The sequence below is a fragment of the Coregonus lavaretus genome (assembly GCF_964263955.1).
Source record: "Coregonus lavaretus genome assembly, chromosome: 19".
NCBI classification, from domain to species: domain Eukaryota; kingdom Metazoa; phylum Chordata; class Actinopteri; order Salmoniformes; family Salmonidae; genus Coregonus; species Coregonus lavaretus.
This window is the reverse complement of record NC_140006.1, coordinates 36,376,873-36,395,700: the sequence shown is the minus strand read 5'-3', so window position 1 is coordinate 36,395,700 and position 18,828 is coordinate 36,376,873. Positions and strand designations below refer to the sequence as shown.

The following is an 18,828-nucleotide window of genomic DNA, read 5'->3' as shown; positions in this document are numbered from 1 at the left end:
CTCATATTGGATGGGTGCCTTTTCCCAACAGCAATTTTAAGATCTCTCCACAGGTGTTCAATGGGATTAAGATCTGGACTCATTGCTGGCCACTTCAGAACTCTCCAGCGCTTTGTTGCCATCCATTTCTGGGTGCTTTTTGAAGTATGTTTGGGGTCATTGTCCTGCTGGAAGACCCATGATCTCGGACGCAAACCCAGCTTTCTGACACTGGGCCCTACATTGCGACCCAAAATCCTTTGGTAATCCTCAGATTTCATGATGCCTTGCACTCAGTCAAGGCACCCAGTGCCAGAGGCAGCAAAACAACCCCAAAACATCTTTGAACCTCCACCATATTTGACTGTAGGTACTGTGTTCTTTTCTTTGAAGGCTTCATTACATTTTCGGTAAACAGTAGAACGATGTGCTTTACCAAAAAGCTCTATCTTGGTCTCATCTGTCCATAAGACGTTCTCCCAGAAGGAATTTGGCTTACTCATGTACATTTTGGCAAACTGTAGTCTTGCTTTTTTATGTCTCTGTGTCAGCAGTGGGGTCCTCCTGGGTATCCTGCCATAGCGTTTCATTTCATTCAAATTTCGACGTATAGTTCGCGCTGACACTGATGCACCCTGAGCCTGCAGGACAGCTTGAATTTCTTTGGAACTTGTTTGGGGCTGCTTATCCACCATCCGGACTATCCTGCGTTGCAACCTTTCATCAATTTTTCTCTTCCGTCCACGTCCAGGGAGATTAGCTACAGTGCCATGGGTTGCAAACTTCTTGATCATGTTGCGCACTGTGGACAAAGGAACATCTAGATCTCTGGAGATGGACTTGTAACCTTGAGATTGTTGATATTTTTCCACAATTTTGGTTCTCAAGTCCTCAGACAGTTCTCTTTTCCTCTTTCTGTTCTCCATGCTTAGTGTGGCACACACAGAAACACAATGCAAAGACTGAGTCAACTTCTCTCCTTTTTATCTGCTTTCAGGTGTGATTTTTAGATTGCCCACACCTGTTACTTGCCCCAGGTGAGTTTAAAGGAGCATCACATGCTTGGAACAAACTTATTTATCCACAATTTTGAAAGGGTGCCAATAACTTTGTCCGGCCCATTTTTTTAGTTTTGTGTGAAATTATGTCAAATTTGCTTTTTTCCTGTTTTTTTTTGTGTTATTCCAATACACACAAAGGAAATAAACATGTGCATAGCAAAACATGTGTAATTTCAATACTTTTCTGTGAGAAATACTGTACTTCATTTTCTGGAAAAATTTCAGGGGTGCCAACAATTTTGGCCATGACTGTATATATTTTTTTTAAATCCCAATGTCCTTCAGCTCTTTACCGCTGGCTGTATCACGAAAGTGTTTATAGTCATGAATATTTAGATCTACAGAGAAGAAGACGGTGGAGACTCGTGGCTTGACTGCAATGATTATTGAGGGTGGACGTACACACATGCATAAGCACACACACACGCCCTGCCACACGCATGCATGCATGCACGCTCACACACACACACCCTGCCACCAGTCAGTAGTAGACAATGGATGGTGCACCTGGTTTAGGACAGCAGCTGGTTCTATCGGCTCCCTACTGTTAGACCCTACTTTGGCCGCCATTCCTTCCAGTTCTCTGCTGCCAATGACTGGAACGAATTGCAAAAATCTCTGAAGCTAGAGACTCTTATCTCCCTCACTAACTTTAAGCATCAGTTGTCAGAGCACTGCACCTGTACACAGCCCATCTGAAATTAGCCCACCCAACTACCTCATCCCCATATTGTTATTTATTTTGCTCATTTGCACCCCAGTATCTCTATTTGCACATCATCTCTTACACATCTATCATTCCAGTGTTAATACTAATTGTAATTATTTTGCACTATGGCCTATTTATTGCCTTACCTCCATAACTTGCTACATTTGAACACACTGTATATATATTTTCTGTTGTATTTTTGACTTTATGTTTTGTTTTACCCCATATGTAACTCTGTGTTGTTGTTTTTATCGCACTGCTTTGCTTTATCTTGGCCAGGTCGCAGTTGTAAATGAGAACTTGTTCTCAACTGGCTTACCTGGTTAAATAAAGGTGTAAAAAATAAATAAAATAAAAAGACAATGAGGAGATGACAGAGGAGGGTTTGGTTGGTGTTGGTGGGTTAGTAGCCAGGGGGTTTGTGTGAGGTTCTATATGGTAGTGAATGGCCAGACCTCAGGTGTTCACCAGCATAGAAGTGTGTGTGTGTGACGACAGTTTGTGTTGACATCAGAACCACGTCAGTGATGAGCTAGCATCTGAGTCACGCTGTCTAGGAGCACGAGGGACAACTAGGGGACTGGAGTCAGTCAGTCATGTTTCTGCTTTGGATGATGTCATGAGGTAGGAAGAAAGGAGGGAGAAAGAGGAAGTGGTGACATGAGGAAGTGACTGGCAGATGGGAAGACGGTGATGACAAGATTGAGGAGGATAGAGAGATGGTGTAAAGGAAAGAGAAGGGAAGATATAAAGGTTACCATTGGCTAGACGGCTGTCAGTTCTGAGAAACAGCGTAGAGCACGTGTGGGTGGTGTGTTTGGAGAGCGAATGAGACTGAGTGTATTTGTGTGTGTGGGCATACTGGGTCACTTTGCCTGGGCTGGCTCACTGTATTGACAGGCGTCACTGTTAGCCCATAGAAAGGAACCTAGTAGTTTGCATAGAGTATTATACAACAATATGGAAACACAAGTGGACCAGCATATAGACGTCTCATAGATGGGATAGTCTAAATAATAATAATAATAATAATAATAATAATAATAATAATAATAACCCATTTAATAATCCTCCCATATGTTAGCCTACATTAGTCTACCACGCACGTACAGTACCAGTCAAACGTTTGGACACACCTACTCATTCAAGGGTTTTTCTTTATTTTTACTATTTTTTACATTGTAGAATAATAGTGAAGACATCAAAACTATGAAATAAAACATATGGAATGATGTAGTAACCAAATAAGTGTTAAACAAATAAATATATTTGAGATTTTTCAAATAGCCACCTATATTTTGATTTGTTTAACAGGAGAGAAGAAAGTAGGAAAGGAAGAGGAGGTGCAGAGCAGGAAGAGAGGATGTAGCAATGTTCACAGCAACAATGCAACAACACTCAATAGAATGCACTACAACTCAATAGAATGCAATAAAACTCAATAGAATGCAATAAAACTCAATAGAATGCAAGAAAATTCAATAGAATGCAAGAAAATTCAATAGAATGCAAGAAAATTCAATACAATGCAATACAATTCAATACAATGTAATAAAACTCAATAGAATGCAATACAATTCAGTCGAATGCAATAGAATCAGTAGACTATTGTGTCTAAGTGAATGATAAAGAATGAACTGCTATTTCCACCCTGACTTTGTCATTGAAGGCATCTTACTCAATGGACTTGATTTTACAGAATTATCTGATTTCGATAGGATGAGGATCTTGGCTATAATCTTAATTCTCAATGAAATTAGCCTTTTTAATGTTCAAGAAATACACAGATAAAAATAAACACACTATCGCTCTCCTCTCTCACTGTAGGGCGTACTCACACAGTGTTAAAAAAGACTGAAGACTCCAAGGTATTATGTAATCCCAATTAGCACTGAATATTATCTTTACGAGGAAGACTTGTGTGGCATGTAACTGTGGGCATGTGTAACTGTGTGGTTTGAGCTAGGGGTCTGAACTTTTAAACGTTAAAATGTTTAAACGAAGTTGGGATCCTTATCGTTAAGAAAAATCCTTTACCGAAAAACGATGTCCCCTCGCTCTCCTTCGCGCTGGCCTGCCTGCTCTCTCTCTCTTTGCTAATGACGCGAGTGTGTGTTAAGTCTGTTGCGTGTAGAATATCCTAGTTAAGGCTATTCATGGTACTGATGTCGCCGGGATACAGAGGTATCTTCGGGCCAGTCTTGCGATCACGGGTAAGCTCCTCTTGTGGGGGTGGAGGTGTTTTTGTCTCATAATATGAAATTACAGTAGCCTACCGGTATAACCTGTATTGATTACCCTTTTCAGAAGAAATGGTATGTGGCCCCTTGAAAGCGCTATGGCATGTTTATTTGTCTGTTAGGGTAGGCTACACTTTAAATACAGACACGAAACCTTCTCTGGAGACATTAACAGCATTTTCAAATCAAATTTTATTTGCCACATGCGCCAAATACAACAGGTTTAGGCCTTACAGTGAAATGCTTACTTACAAGCCCTTAACCAACAATGCAGTTTTAAGATTTAAAAAAAAGTGTTCAGTAAAAATGGATAAGTAAAAAATAATTGAAGAGCAGCAGTAAAATAAAATAACAGTTAGGGAGGCTATATACAGGGGGTTCCGGTACAGAGTCAATGGGGGGAGGGGGACGGGTTAGTCAAGGTAATTGAGGTAATATGTACAGTGGCTTGCAAAAGTATTCACCCCCTTGACATTTTTCCTATTTTGTTGCCTTACAACCTGGAATTAAAATGGATTTTTTAGGGGGTTTGTATCATTTTGATTTACACAACATGAACCTACCACTTTGAAGATGCAAAATATTTTGTATTGTGAAACAAACAAGAAATAAGACAAAAAGACAGAACTTGAGCGTGCGTAACTATTCACCCCCCCCCCCCCCCCCCCAAAGTCAATACTTCGTAGAGCCACCTTTTGCAGCAATTACAGCTGCAAGTCTCTTGGGGTATGTCTCTATAAGCTTGGCACATCTAGCCACTGGGATTTTTGCCCATTGTTCAAGGCAAAACTGCTCCAGCTCCTTCAAGTTGGATGGGTTCCGCTGGTGTACAGCAATCTTTAAGTCATACCACAGATTCTCATTTGGATTGAGGTCTGGGCTTTGACTATTCCAAGACATTTAAATGTTTCCCCTTAAACCACTCAAGTGTTGCTTTAGCAGTATGCTTAGGGTCATTGTCCTGCTGGAAGGTGAACCTCCGTCCCAGTCTCAAATCTCTGGAAGACTGAAACAGGTTTCCCTCAAGAATTTCCCTGTATTTAGCGCCATCCATCATTCCTTAAATTCTGACCAGTTTCCCAGTCCCTGCCGATGGAAAAACATCCCCACAGCATGATGCTGCCACCACCATGCTTCACTGTGGGGATGGTGTTCTCGGGGTGATTAGAGGTGTTGGGTTTGCGCCAGACATAGCGTTTTCCTAGATGGCCAAAAAGCTCAATTTTAGTCTCATCTGACCAGAGTACCTTCTTCCATATGTTTGGGGAGTCTCCCACATGCCTTTTGGCAAACACCAAACGTGTTTGCTTATTTTTTTCTTTAAGCAATGACTTTTTTTATGGCCATTCTTCTGTAAAGCCCAGCTCTGTGGAGTGTATGGTTTAAAGTGGTCCTATGGACAGATACTCCAATCTCCGTTGTGGAGCTTTGCAGCTCCTTCAGGGTTATCTTTGGTTTCTTTGTTGCCTCTCTGATTAATGCCCTCCTTGCCTGGTCCGTGAGTTTTGGTGGGCGGCCCTCTCTTGGCAGGTTTGATGTGGTGCCATATTCTTTCCATTTTTTAATATTGGATTGAATGGTGCTCCGTGGGATGTTCAAAGTTTCTGATATTTTTTTATAACCCTGATCTGTAATTCTTCACAACTTTGTCCCTGACCTGTTTGGAGAGCTCCTTGGTCTTCATGGTGCCGCTTGCTTGGTGGTGCCCCTTGCTTAGTGGTGTTGCAGACTCTGGGGCCTTTGAGAACAGGTGTGTATGCAGGTTTTCCTACTTACAAAGCATGTAGAGGTCTGTCATTTTTATCATAGGTACACTTCTACTGTGAGAGACGGAATCTAAAACAAAAATCCAGAAAATCACATTGTATGATTTTTAAGTAATTCATTTGCATTTTATTGCATGACATAAGTATTTGATACATCAGAAAAGCATAACTTATTAATTGGTACAGAAACCTTTGTTTGCAATTACAGAGATCATACGTTTCCTGTAGGTCTTGACCAGGTTTGCACATACTGCAGCAGGGATTTTGGCCCACTCCTCCATACAGAACTTCTCCAGATCCTTCAGGTTTCGGGGCTGTCGCTGGGCAATACGGACTTTCAGCTCCCTCCAAAGGTTTTCTATTGGGTTCAGGTCTGGAGACTGGCTAGGCCACTCCAGGACCTTGAGATTACATTTACATTTTACATTTTAGTCATTTAGCAGACGCTCTTATCCAGAGCGACTTACAGGAGCAATTAGGGTTAAGTGCCTTGCTCAAGGGCACATTTACGTCATTTAGCAGACGCTCTTATCCAGAGCGACTCACAAATTGGTGCATTCACCCTATAGCCAGTGGGATAACCACTTTACAAATTTTTTTTTGGGGGGGGGGGGGGGGGGTAGAAGGATTACTTTATCCTATCCCAGGTATTCCTTAAAGAAGAAGAGATGCTTCTTACGGAGCCAGTCCTTAGTTGCCCTGGCTGTGTGTTTCGGGTCGTTGTCATGCTGGAAGACCCAGCCACGACCCATCTTCAATGCTCTTACTGAGGGAAGGAGGTTGTTGGCCAAGATCTTGCGATACATGGCCCCATCCATCCTCCCCTCAATACGGTGCAGTCGTCCTGTCCCCTTTGCAGAAAAGCATCCCCAAAGAATGATGTTTCCACCTCCATGCTTCACGGTTGGGATGGTGTTCTTGGGGTTGTACTCATCCTTCGTCTTCCTCCAAACACGGCGAGTGGAGTTTAGACTAAAAAGCACTATTTTTGTCTCATCAGACCACATGACCTTCTCCCATTCCTCCTCTGGATCATCCAGATGGTCATTGGCAAACTTCAGATGGGCCTGGACATGCGCTGGCTTGAGCAGGAGGACCTTGCGTGCGCTGCAGGATTTTAATCCATGACGGCGTAGTGTTTTACTAATGGTTTTCTTTGAGACTGTGGTCCCAGCTCTCTTCAGGTCATTGACCAGGTCCTGCCGTGTAGTTCTGGGATGATCCCTCACCTTCCTCATGATCATTGATGCCCCACGAGGTGAGATCTTGCATGGAGCCCCAGACTGAGGGTGATTGACCGTCATCTTGAACATCTTCCATTTTCTAATAATTGCGCCAACAGTTGTTGCCTTCTCACCAAGCTGCCTGTAGCCTGTATTGTCCTGTAGCCCATCCCAGCCTTGTGCAGGTCTACACTTTTATCCCTGATGTCCTTACACAGCTCTGGTCTTGGCCATTGTGGAGAGGTTGGAGTCTGTTTGATTGAGTGTGTGGACAGGTGTCTCTTATACAGGTAACGAGTTCAAACAGGTGCAGTTAATACAGGTAATGAGTGGAGAACAGGAGGGCTTCTTAAAGAAAAACTAACAGGTCTGTGAGAGCCGGAATTCATACTGGTTGGTAGGTGATCAAATACTTATGTCATGCAATAAAATGCAAATTAATTACTTAAAAATCATACAATGTGATTTTCTGGATTTTTGTTTTAGATTCCGTCTCTCACAGGCATCCTCTACTGACGGAATGAGATCTACAGTGTGGGAAAAAAGTATTTAGTCAGCCACCAATTGTGCAAGTTCTCCCACTTAAAAAGATGAGAGAGGCCTGTAATTGTCATCATAGGTACACGTCAACTATGACAGACAAAATGAGGAAAAAAAATCCAGAAAATCACATTGTAGGATGTTTTATGAATTTATTTGCAAATTATGGTGGAAAATAAGTATTTGGTCAATAACAAAAGTTTCTTAATACTTTGTTATACCCTTTGTTGGCAATGACACAGGTCAAATGTTTTCAGTAAGTCTTCACAAGGTTTTCACACACTGTTGCTGGTATTTTGGCCCATTCCTCCATGCAGATCTCCTCTAGAGCAGTGACGTTTTGGGGCTGTCGCTGGGCAACACGGACTTTCAACTCCCTCCAAAGATTTTCTATGGGGTTGAGATCTGGAGACTGGCTAGGCCACTCCAGGACCTTGAAATGCTTCTTACGAAGCCACTCCTTCGTTGCCCGGGCGATGTGTTTGGGATCATTGTCATGCTGAAAGACCCAGCCACGTTTCATCTTCAATGCCCTTGCTGATGGAAGGAGGTTTTCACTCAAAATCTCACGATACATGGCCCCATTCATTCTTTCCTTTACACGGATCAGTCGTCCTGGTCCCTTTGCAGAAAAACAGCCCCAAAGCATGATGTTTCCACCCCCATGCTTCACAGAAGGTATGGTGTTATTTGGATGCAACTCAGCATTCTTTGTCCTCCAAACACGACAAGTTGAGTTTTTACCAAAAAGTTATATTTTGGTTTCATCTCACCATATGACATTCTCCCAATCCTCTTCTGGATCATCCAAATGCACTCTAGCAAACTTCAGACGGGCCTGGACATGTACTGGCTTAAGCAGGGGGACACGTCTAGCACTGCAGGATTTGAGTCCCTGGCGGCGTAGTGTGTTACTGATGGTAGGCTTTGTTACAATGTTACAATGTTGTTTCTGGTGTCCTTTGACAGCTCTTTGGTCTTGGCCATAGTGGAGTTTGGAGTGTGACTGTTTGAGGTTGTGGACAGGTGTCTTTTATACTGATAACAAGTTCAAACAGGTGCCATTAATACAGGTAACGAGTGGAGGACAGAGGAGCCTCTTAAAGAAGAAGTTACAGGTCTGTGAAAGCCAGAAATCTTGCTTGTTTGTAGGTGACCAAATACTTATTTTCCACCATAATTTGCAAATAAATTCATAAAAAATCCTACAATGTGATTTTCTGGAAAAAAAATTCCTCAATTTGTCTGTCATAGTTGACGTGTACCTATGATGAAAATTACAGGCCTCTCATCTTTTTAAGTGGGAGAACTTGCACATTTGGTGGCTGACTAAATACTTTTTTCCCCCACTGTATATCCATCCAGGATACCTGGGCCAGGTCAATTAGGACGGCCTGCTCGCTAAAGTGTTTTAGGGAGCGTTTGACAGTGATGAGGGGTGGTCGTTTGACCGCGGACCCGTTATGGACGCAGGCAATAAGGCAGTGATCGCTGAGATCCTGGTTGAAGACAGCGGAGGTGTATTTAGAGGGTAAGTTAGTCAGGATGATATCTATGAGGGTACCCATGTTTATGGATTTAGGGTTGTACCTGGTAGGTTCGTTGTTAATTTGTGTGAGATTGAGGGCATCTAGTTTGGATTGTAGGATGGCCGGGTGTTAAGCATATCCCAATTTAGGTCACCAAGCAGTACGAACTCTGAGTATAAATGGGGGGCAATCAATTCACATATGGTGTCCAGGGCACAGCTGGGGGCTGAGGGGGGTCTATAGCAAGCGGCAACAGTGAGAGATTTATTTCTGGAAAGGTGGATTTTTAGAAGTAGAAGCTCAAACTGTTTGGGCACAGACCTGGATAGTATGATAGAGCTCTGCAGGCTATCTCTACAGTAGATTGCAACTCCACCCCCTTTGGCAGTTCTATCTAGACGGAAAATGTTATAGTTGTGGATGGACATTTTAGAATTTTCAGAACAGAGTGTGCTAACGCAGTGAATAACTCAAACTTAGGAAGGAGACTTCTGATATTAACATGCAAGAAACCTAGGTTTTTACGGTTACAGAAGTCAACAAATGATAGCGCCTGGGGAGTAGGAGTGATACTGAGTGCTGCAGGGCCTGGGTTAGCCTCTACATCACCAGAGGAACAGAGGAGGACTAGAATAAGGATACGGCTAAAGGCTTTAAGAACTGGTCTTCTAGTGCGTTGGGTACATAGAATAAAGGGGGCAGATTTCCGGGCGTTGTAGAAAAGATTCAGGGCATTATGTACAGACAAGGATATGTAAGGATATGAGTAAAGTGGAGGTAAACCTAAGCGTTGGGTAACAATGAAAGAGATAGCATCACTGGAGGCACCGATTGAGTCAGTCTCCGCGTATATGGGGGGTGGGACAAAGGAGCTATCTAAGGCAGGTTTAGCTGGGCTGGGGGATCTACATTGAAATAGTACAATAAGAAATAACCGAAACAGCAATAAGCAAACCATATTGACATGGGAGAGAGGCATAAAGCAATCACAGGTGTAATTTGAGAGAGCTAAGACAACAGCTGGTAATGGCGACACAGTTTGGGCTGAGGCTAAACATAAACAGGATGCGGTACCGTAAAAAGGAACAGTCCAGCAGGCATCAGCTGTATAGCTGAGTTATCATAAGGTCCGGTGAACAGCAATCGGATAGTTCGGAGGTAGTTCAGGGGCTGCTAAAGCACTAGCGAGCAAGAGGCCACGGCTAGCGTGTGCTAGCGGGCCGGGGCTAGCAGATGGAATCTTCGTGGTCGACGTCGTAACGGGAAGCCTGTTGTAACCACATCAGACGATTTCGTCGGCAGACCAGTCGTGTTGGATCGGCGGGGCTCCGTGTCAACACTAGGTGGTCCCGTCCGGTTGACAGAGAGGCAGATAGCCGGGAGATGGGCCTAGCTCAGGCTGATTAGCAAAACCACAACGTCCATTTTGTTGCAGCTAGCTGGTAGCGATGAATCCGGTGTTAAAGGTCCAGTGATTCAGTGATTCCGGCAGAAAAACTGATATGTTCTGGGTCGATAACGCGCGGTGCAGACAGTGCAGACTGGCCGAATAATAGTCCAGGCTAGAGCTGGCTGGTAGGTGGTGCAGGCCACGGACAATGGTGAAAAACCGCTAACGGTAGCTAATAGCAACTAGCTAGTTAGCTGGTTACTCCCGTCCGGTAGACCGAGAGGTAGATAGCCGGGATATGGACCTGGCTCTAGGCTAGCTCGAGGCTAACTGGTGCTTGCATCGGGGGCAGTGGTGATTAGCCAAACAGCAACATCCATTCGGTTGCGGCTAGCTAGTTGCGATCCGGTGATTAATGTCCAGTGATAAAATTATTCCGGCAGAAAAATCCAATGTTCTGTGTGAAATACCACTAACTGTGGCTAATAGCAAGTAGCTAGTTAGCTGGCTAGCTAGTTTCAACTGGAGATTCTAGATAAAAGGTAAGTCAATAATAGAATCCGTTCCACATTGAGTGAGGCGGGATGCAGGAAAGTATATTTTGTAGAAGGATAAAGTCTGATAGGGAAATATGTACAAAAAATAGGAAAAAAATGGGTATTTACAGGCTATTTACAGACACACGACAAGAACAGGATTGCACTGCTACGCCATCTTGGATGCTAAGTCTATGACTATGGTGGCTGGAATAGAGGTACTGGGTGGCAGGAAGCTTGGCCCCAGTGATGTGCTGGGCCGTACGCACTACCCTTTGTAGTGCCTTGCGGTCGGAGGCCAAGCAGTTGCCATACCAGGCGGTGATGCAACCAGTCAGGATGCTCTCGATGGTGCAGCTGTAGAACTTTGAGGATCTGAGGACCCATGCCAAATCTTTTCAGTCTCCTGAGGGGGAATAGGCTTTGTCGTGCCCTCTTCACGACTGTCCTGGTGTGTTTGGACCATGATAGTTTGTTGGTGATGTGGACACCAAGGAACTTGAAGCTCTCAACCTGTTCCACTACAGCCACTGCTTGTCTTTATACAACAGGTGGGTCTCATCCTGAATGCTGATTGGTTAAAACCGCATTCCAGCCAGTGTCTATTCCACAAGTTGCCACCAGCTAAATCTATGACATTAAAATGCCTATTTACTCTGTTCCATCTGACTGCTCAATCCACTGTCTCATCAGCCCAGCCAGGCAATGTATAAACTTAATCTCCACTATAAAAAGCATCTAGACATTATCTCACATTTCATTTAGACTAACATGTAGTTTTCAACAGCAGAGATTTGTATAAACCTTGCTGTCTGTCTCTCTGACATTTGCAACATTGTTTCAATATTTAAATTCGATCTCCAGCTGTCCCATAGTAATGAACGTGTCTGGAGTTGGGACGAGACAGACAGACAGGCAGCTTTTCTCAGCCAGTCGAAATCATGAATCAGCTGGCATAATTTTTATGGATAATATACAAAGAAATGTCAATTGAAAAATGGTCAAACGAAACGAAGTGCAGCTAGTTGCAGTCTTTCCAGCTGCAGTTTGAAGTGATTGTGTTTGCTGTGTTGTTGGCTACTGTAGCTCCTCTGAACAACAGTGTCCTGACGAGAGAGCACATTTTCGATGCCAGGCGAAATCATGCCTCATTAGCTCATTGTTATGGATGCATCCAAATAAATGTCACTAGAAAACGGCTTAAACAAATGCAAATGCAGCTACTGTTGTTATTCTGGCTGCACTGTTTGATGTGACTAAGTTAGCCGTAGTTGGCTAACTAGCAAGCAAGGGATAAGAACGTTGCCAGCCAGTATGGGTCGCGTCCATAGATACACAGAACAAAAAGACTGAACGATTGGGTCGCGTCTCTGGCAACCGAACCGATAGAACAAACGACCAGCCGGCTTGGGTAGCAACCCTAGATTTGTGTCGGGACTATATCTTGTGGAAGGATAAAATAGTGTGAATAAATTAATCAAAATAGAGTTTTTAATGAAATATGTCAATCATTATTTGAATATGTTGGTAACGAAGCCAGTGTTTGGAGGATATATTGGCACGGTTTGCCGGCCCACGACTTCGTCTCGGGCCTTAACAACACCTGTGCCAAAATATCCTCCAAACACCGGCTTCTCTAGCAATTTTCACTTAAGTAAAGGAATGCCGCTTCTGAAGTGGGACTAACTTCATCACTAGGCGACCCAGAACTGTTAATTCTAGCCTGCCTGCTCGCAGACCACTCTTTCCTAAAAAAGTACTTTAAAGTTTGTTAAATATCGCAACTTACCAAGTCATTTAGTAGAAAGGAAACACATCTAGCTATCCTATCATTAAAAACAGCATACAAAACAACACAGCAGCACATCAATCAGCAACGTTTATTGTTGTCAGGGAAAAAATAGAACATTCTATGCAGGAGCAGAATTCTACTGTCTGAAAAGGTACAGACGCTTCTGATGCGGCACTTTTTTATTAATTGTCTGAAAAGTTATCAATTATCGACATGCTACTGTAGCTGCGTTCTATGTCTGTAAAGGGTCACGGTAGATATAACTTAAATGCCCAGCCCTAGCGGTCATACATACGTAATAGGACCATTATTCTGCATTGTCAATTGAAGTGGAATTTAATACTTTTTTTCTTATTGTTTTAACATAAAAATGTTTTTTAATTTTTTATGGCTGTTTAAACGTTAAGATTTTTTAATTATATTTGTCACATCCCTAGTTTGAGCGTTTGTGTGAGAGAGTGAGAAAACCCACCACTGATTGGAGATTAACTCTGCTGGAGAGTGTGTGGGAATGCACATGTAAAATTGTAGTGTGTGTGTCCATACGTTTCTATGTGTGTGTGATAAACCACCACTGCCTTCCGTAATTTCCTTTAGCTGGTTCGAATCCAGGCTCTGTCGCAGCCGGCCGCGACCGGGAGACTCATGGGCGGCGCACAATTGGCCCAGCGTCGTCCAGGGTAGGGGAGGGAATGGCCGGCAGGGATGTAGCTCAGTTGATAGAGCGTGGCGTTTGCAACGCCAGGGTTGTGGGTTCGATTCCCACGGGGGGCCAGTATAAAAAAATATGTATTCACTAACTGTAAGTCGCTCTGGATAAGAGCGTCTGCTAAATGGAAGAAAAAAAAAAAAAAAAAAAAAAAAAAAAAAAATGGTACTGTAGAGCACGGTTGGGTTCAATTCCATTTCAATTCCAGTCAATGCAGAAAGTAAACCCAATTCTGTTTCTTGCTAGCTTACAAACATTATTTCTAGCCAGTTAGCTAGCTACATCACGTGAGCAAATGTCTGCTGGTTCACCGGCAGAGCCCACAATGGTTGGAAAATTAACCTAAACCATACATACTTATCAGGTATAGTACACTTTTATTTTATATAACTCTAATATGCAATTAATGGTCACCAATATTGAGAGAAAGAGAGGGGTTTCATCCAGATGTGTCCTTGTGTAGTAAGGCATTGAGCTGGCTAAGCTTGCCCCCCAGCTGGGAATGGAATGTTTGAAATGGAATGAAATATGGTATTATTCATAACAACCTAATGGAATTGGAATGTCTTTATACTTCCTGAATTGACTGTAATTGAAATGGAATTGACCCCTGCCCTGCTATAGAGCCACCCAGGTATGTTGAGGTAGGTTGTATCCATCCACGCAGACAGTGTAGTAGCGAGGCACTATGCCAGGGTACCAGGTTCAGAGAATATGGAGCACATCCCGCAGTCGTGATTTATTCATTCATTTCCTTTGGGAAAAGGATCTAGGTCAGACCCTATAGTGTGATACAGAGGAAAGAGAGAAATATATTTTATTCTATCAATCTATTAAAGTCCCTGGCAGCTAAGTGCCAAACGAACAATTAATGAAGGGTGAATGGTGAAACCATGTTATTATTAGCTTGCCACCAGTCAGGTTACAATGTGTGTCAGGTTGGATGTGTTCTGTTGTTTTTGGGGTGCGGAAAAGCTGATTGTTGTGTTGGATGGCGTTAGATGACAATTTCCGTGAAAGGAAATGTAGCAAGTCAAAAACCATCACTCGCACACAGTCAGTTCCACACTAGACAACCCATCTGGATAGCTTTTCTATAGGTCCCCTGGGTCACTTAAAACCACGGGAGGTTGGTGGCACCTTAATTGGGGAGAATGGGCTCATGGTAATGGCTGGAGCGGAATTAGTGGAATGGTATCAAATACACCAAACACATGGCTTCCAGGTGTTTGATGCCATTCCATTCACACTGTTCCAGCCATTATTATGAGCCGTCCTCCCCTCAGCAGCCTCCACTGCTTAAAACAGTGTTTTCCAAAATGGTGGCACTCTGTACAAATTTAAAAGCAAATTCAGTAGGCCTTACAATGGCTGGTGGTGCTACTCAAATAGGTTTATACGGCTGCTTTTATTTAGGTGACTGTAGCTCTACATACTCGAAAGCGGACTGCAAAGTAATAGGCCAGACACACACACACACACACACACACACACACATCCTGTAAACTCTGACTAATTCAGGAATGGAATTAACCTATTGATTTCATCCTAGAAGGGTCACCTTTACCTACAGGAGAGCAGAGGACACTGCTGCTGGCCTGGGAAGAGGGGGATGGAAGGAGAGAGGGAGGGAAGAGAGCGCAGCAGAGAGAGAGAGATGAAGAGGTACAGTGCATTCGGAAAGTATTCAGACCCCTTCCCCTTTTCCACATTTTTGTTACCTTACAGCCTTATTCTAAAATGGATACAATTCATTTTTTTCCTCATCAATCTACACACAATACCCCATAATGACAAAGCGAAAACAGGGTTTTAGAAATGTTTGCACATTTATAAAAAATACAAAACAGAAAAACCTTATTTACATAAGTATTTGCAATGAGACTTGAAATTGAGCTCAGGTGCATCCTGTTTCCATTGATCATCCTTGAGAATTTTCTACAACTTGGAGTCCACCTTTTGTAAATTCAATTGATTGGACATGATTTGGAAAGGCACACACCTGTCTATATAAGGTCCCACAGTTGACAGTGCATGTCAGAGCAAAAACCAAGCCATGAGGTCGAAGAAATTGTCCGTAGAGCTCCAAGATAGGATTGTGTCAAGGCACAGATCTGGGGAAGAGTACCAAAAAATGTCTGTAGCATTGAAGGTCCCCAAGAACACAGTGGCCTCCATCATTCTTAAATGGAAGAAGTTTGGAACACCAAGACTTCCTAGAGCTGGCCGCCCGGCCAAACTGAGCAATTGGAGGAGAAGGGCCTTGGTCAGGGAGAAGACCAAGAACCCAATGGTCCCTCTGGCAGAGCTCCTCTGTGGAGATGGGAGAACCTTCCAGAAGGACAACAATCTCTGCAGCACTCCACCAATCAGGCCTGTATGGTGGTGGCCAGACAGAAGCCACTCCCCAGTGAATGCACATGACAACTTGCTTGGAGTTTGCCAAAAGGCACCTAAAGGACTCTCAGACCATGAGAAACAAGATTCTCTGTTCTGATGAAACCAAGACTGGCATCATCCCTACGGTGAAGCATGGTGGTGGCTCCATCATGATGTGGAGATGTTTTTCAGCGGCAGGGACTGGGAGACTAGTCAGGATTGAGGGAAAGATGAACGGAGCAAAGTACAGAGAGATCCTTGATGAAAACCTGCTCCAGAGCCGAAGGTTCACCTTCCAACAGGACAACGACCCTAAGCACGCAGCCAAGACAACGCAGGAGTGGCTTCGGAAAAAGTATCTGAATGTCCTTGAGTGGCCAGGCCAGAGCCCGGACTTGAACCCAATCAAACATCTCTGTAGAGACCTGAAAATAGCTGTGCAGCGACGCTCCCCATCCAACCTGACAGAGCTTGAGAGGATCTGCAGAGAAGAATGGGAGAAACTCCCCAAATACAGGTGTGCCAAGCTAGTAGCGTCATACCCAAGAACACTCGAGACTGTAATTGCTGCCAAAGGGTGCTTCAACAAAGTACTGAGTAAAGGCTCTGAATACTCATGTAAATGTGATATTTCAGTTTTTTATTTTTAATACGTTTTCAAATATGTCTAAAAAAACATTATGGGGTATTGTGTGTAGATTGATGAGAAAAAAACAATTTAATCAATTTTAGAATAAGACGTTACAAAATGTGGAATAAGTGAAGGGGTCTGAATACTCTCCGAATGCACTGTATGGGAAGAGAGAGTAGAAATAGATGGAGGAAGACAGGTTTGTAAAAACATTTGCCAAAAGAATAATGAAATATCACATAGTGGGTCTGGGCAGGTGTGATGTTTGTATGATGTAGTGATGTTTGTTTGTATGTGTATGTTTTGTATTGTTTATAAAATACAATCGTATAAAATAAAAATACTAACCTCTTACCCTCTCACCGCTATACCTACTAACTCAGGGCTGCCCAACCTTACATTTACATTACATTTTAGTCATTTAGCAGACGCTCTTATCCAGAGCGACTTACAGTTAGTGATTACATATTTTTTTTATACTGGCCCCCCGTGGGAATCGAACCCACAACCCTGGCGTTGCAAACGCCATGCTCTATCAACTGAGCTACATCCCTGCCGGCCATTCCCTCCCCTCCCCTAGACGACGCTGGGCCAATTATGCGCCGCCCATGAGTCTCCCGGTCGCGGCCGGCTGCGACAGAGCCTGGATTCGAACCAGGATCTCTAGTGGCACAGTTAGCACTGCGATGCAGTGCCTTAGACCACTGCGCCACTCAGGAGTTCACACCTTCTTCCTGGAGATCTACTGTCCTGTAGGTTTTCAGTCCAACCCTAATTTAGCATATCTGAATAAACTAGTTAAGGTGTTGTTGAGCAGCTAATAAGTAGAATCAGGTGTGTTAAATTAGGGTTGGACTGAAAACCCATAGGACGGTAGATCTCCAGGGAGAGGGTTGGGCAGCCCTGTACTAACTGCTCCCATTTAATTAAGTCAAATCTCTGTTGAGTCTCAGTGAGCTGTGAGGCTGTTCAGATTGGGCCACTGCCCCAGAACCCCAAGTCTCCCTAATCCCTCTGGGATTAATAAAGCCACTTAATCCCCAGGGAGCCAGAGCCAGAGAGCTTGAAGAAACAACACTGGAAGCTTGGTGGTGCAGAGCCGTATTTACAGAATAGAGTAACTAAATCCTCCATCTTGGCTCCTAACATCTCCCATGGCAAACATTCTACTGTAGTTTGCATTTGGATTAAAATGTAGGCTTAATTGCCTTGGAATCTCTGATGTCATGCAGGTAGAAAATTCTAAGTCTCGAACAAGGTTGGTGGTTTCTTAAAAGGAGGAAGGAGAGAGTTTATTTTTTCAAATAGAACGGATACTATATATCCATATATCCATTTCATTTGGATGCATTCGTTCTATTTTATGGTTCCACATCTGTTCTGCTCTTCAGTGGCAGTCCCTAGCCTGAATCTCGACACCGATGTAGGTAGCCTGGTGACTTGCCTCCAGTTTAGTAAACTAGATTGAGCCTTCTTATCAACTTGCTCTCTGAAGCCATCAGCTCTGCGGTTGTGGTCGAGGAGAGTGTCAATTCATTATTAGGGGAACAGAAGAGTGGCCTTCAACTGACTAGGTATCCCCCTTTCCCTCCTCGATAGCCACCTTTCATTGAGGATAGTCAGTCTTTTGCAGAATAGTTTTTAAAATCTGCCACACTCCCTTTAAATCAGTTATTGTGTTGTCGGAGGAGAATAACATGAATGTGTTAAAAAATCATTATGCTACTTATCATTTTATCTATAAAATGTATTGCACAACTAACTTCATTTGTTTTTATCACTTTACACATTTAATTTGGGATCCATCTCTGTAAATGTAATTTGCTTGATGATGCGCGAGTGGAGAAGGAGTTTAATTTCATACAAGTGCAACTTGACTTTTTTCCTACTAGAACTGACTTTGCTGATAACTTCTTTATTGAGGAGAAATGTACTTACTACGACTGTGATATGTGGTTGTCTCACACTAAATTTAAGACGCTCTGGATATGACCGTCTGTTAAATGACTAAAAGGTCAACATTTAAAAATGACGACGTGCTCTTTCTGCTCCAGGGGGCCTCTGGGAAATGTAGCACTGAGTGGGATGATGGTTGCTGCCGTCAATTGTTTGGGCATGTGGATTAAGTGAAAGGTGGGAGAGAAGATGTGGAGGAGGACATGGAAACGATGGAGAGATAAGAACCCAGCTCATTCTACTGTTCCTATATTTGGCCTACTTCTCCCTCCCTCTGTCCCTCCTTCCCCTCATCCTCCCCCTCTCTCTTTACTGCCTTCATGAGAGAAGTCGTCTTCAGCGCGCATCACTCCCTGTTCGTCGACAGTACGCACGTGTGGCATGCCTT

The 18,828-nt window shown here is 43.4% G+C and overlaps 1 protein-coding gene across 1 annotated transcript in view; it reads left to right on the top strand.

Moving 5' to 3' along the window:
* Positions 1 to 3,579: 3,579 nt before the first annotated feature.
* Positions 3,580 to 18,828, top strand: part of LOC311146283 (SPRY domain-containing SOCS box protein 4-like) — a gene marked incomplete at its 3' end in the record, with an annotated part of 120,242 nt that continues 104,993 nt past the window's right edge. Inside the window, exon 1 of the mRNA XM_084182776.1 lies at positions 3,580 to 3,962. The remainder of the gene's footprint in view (positions 3,963 to 18,828) is intronic.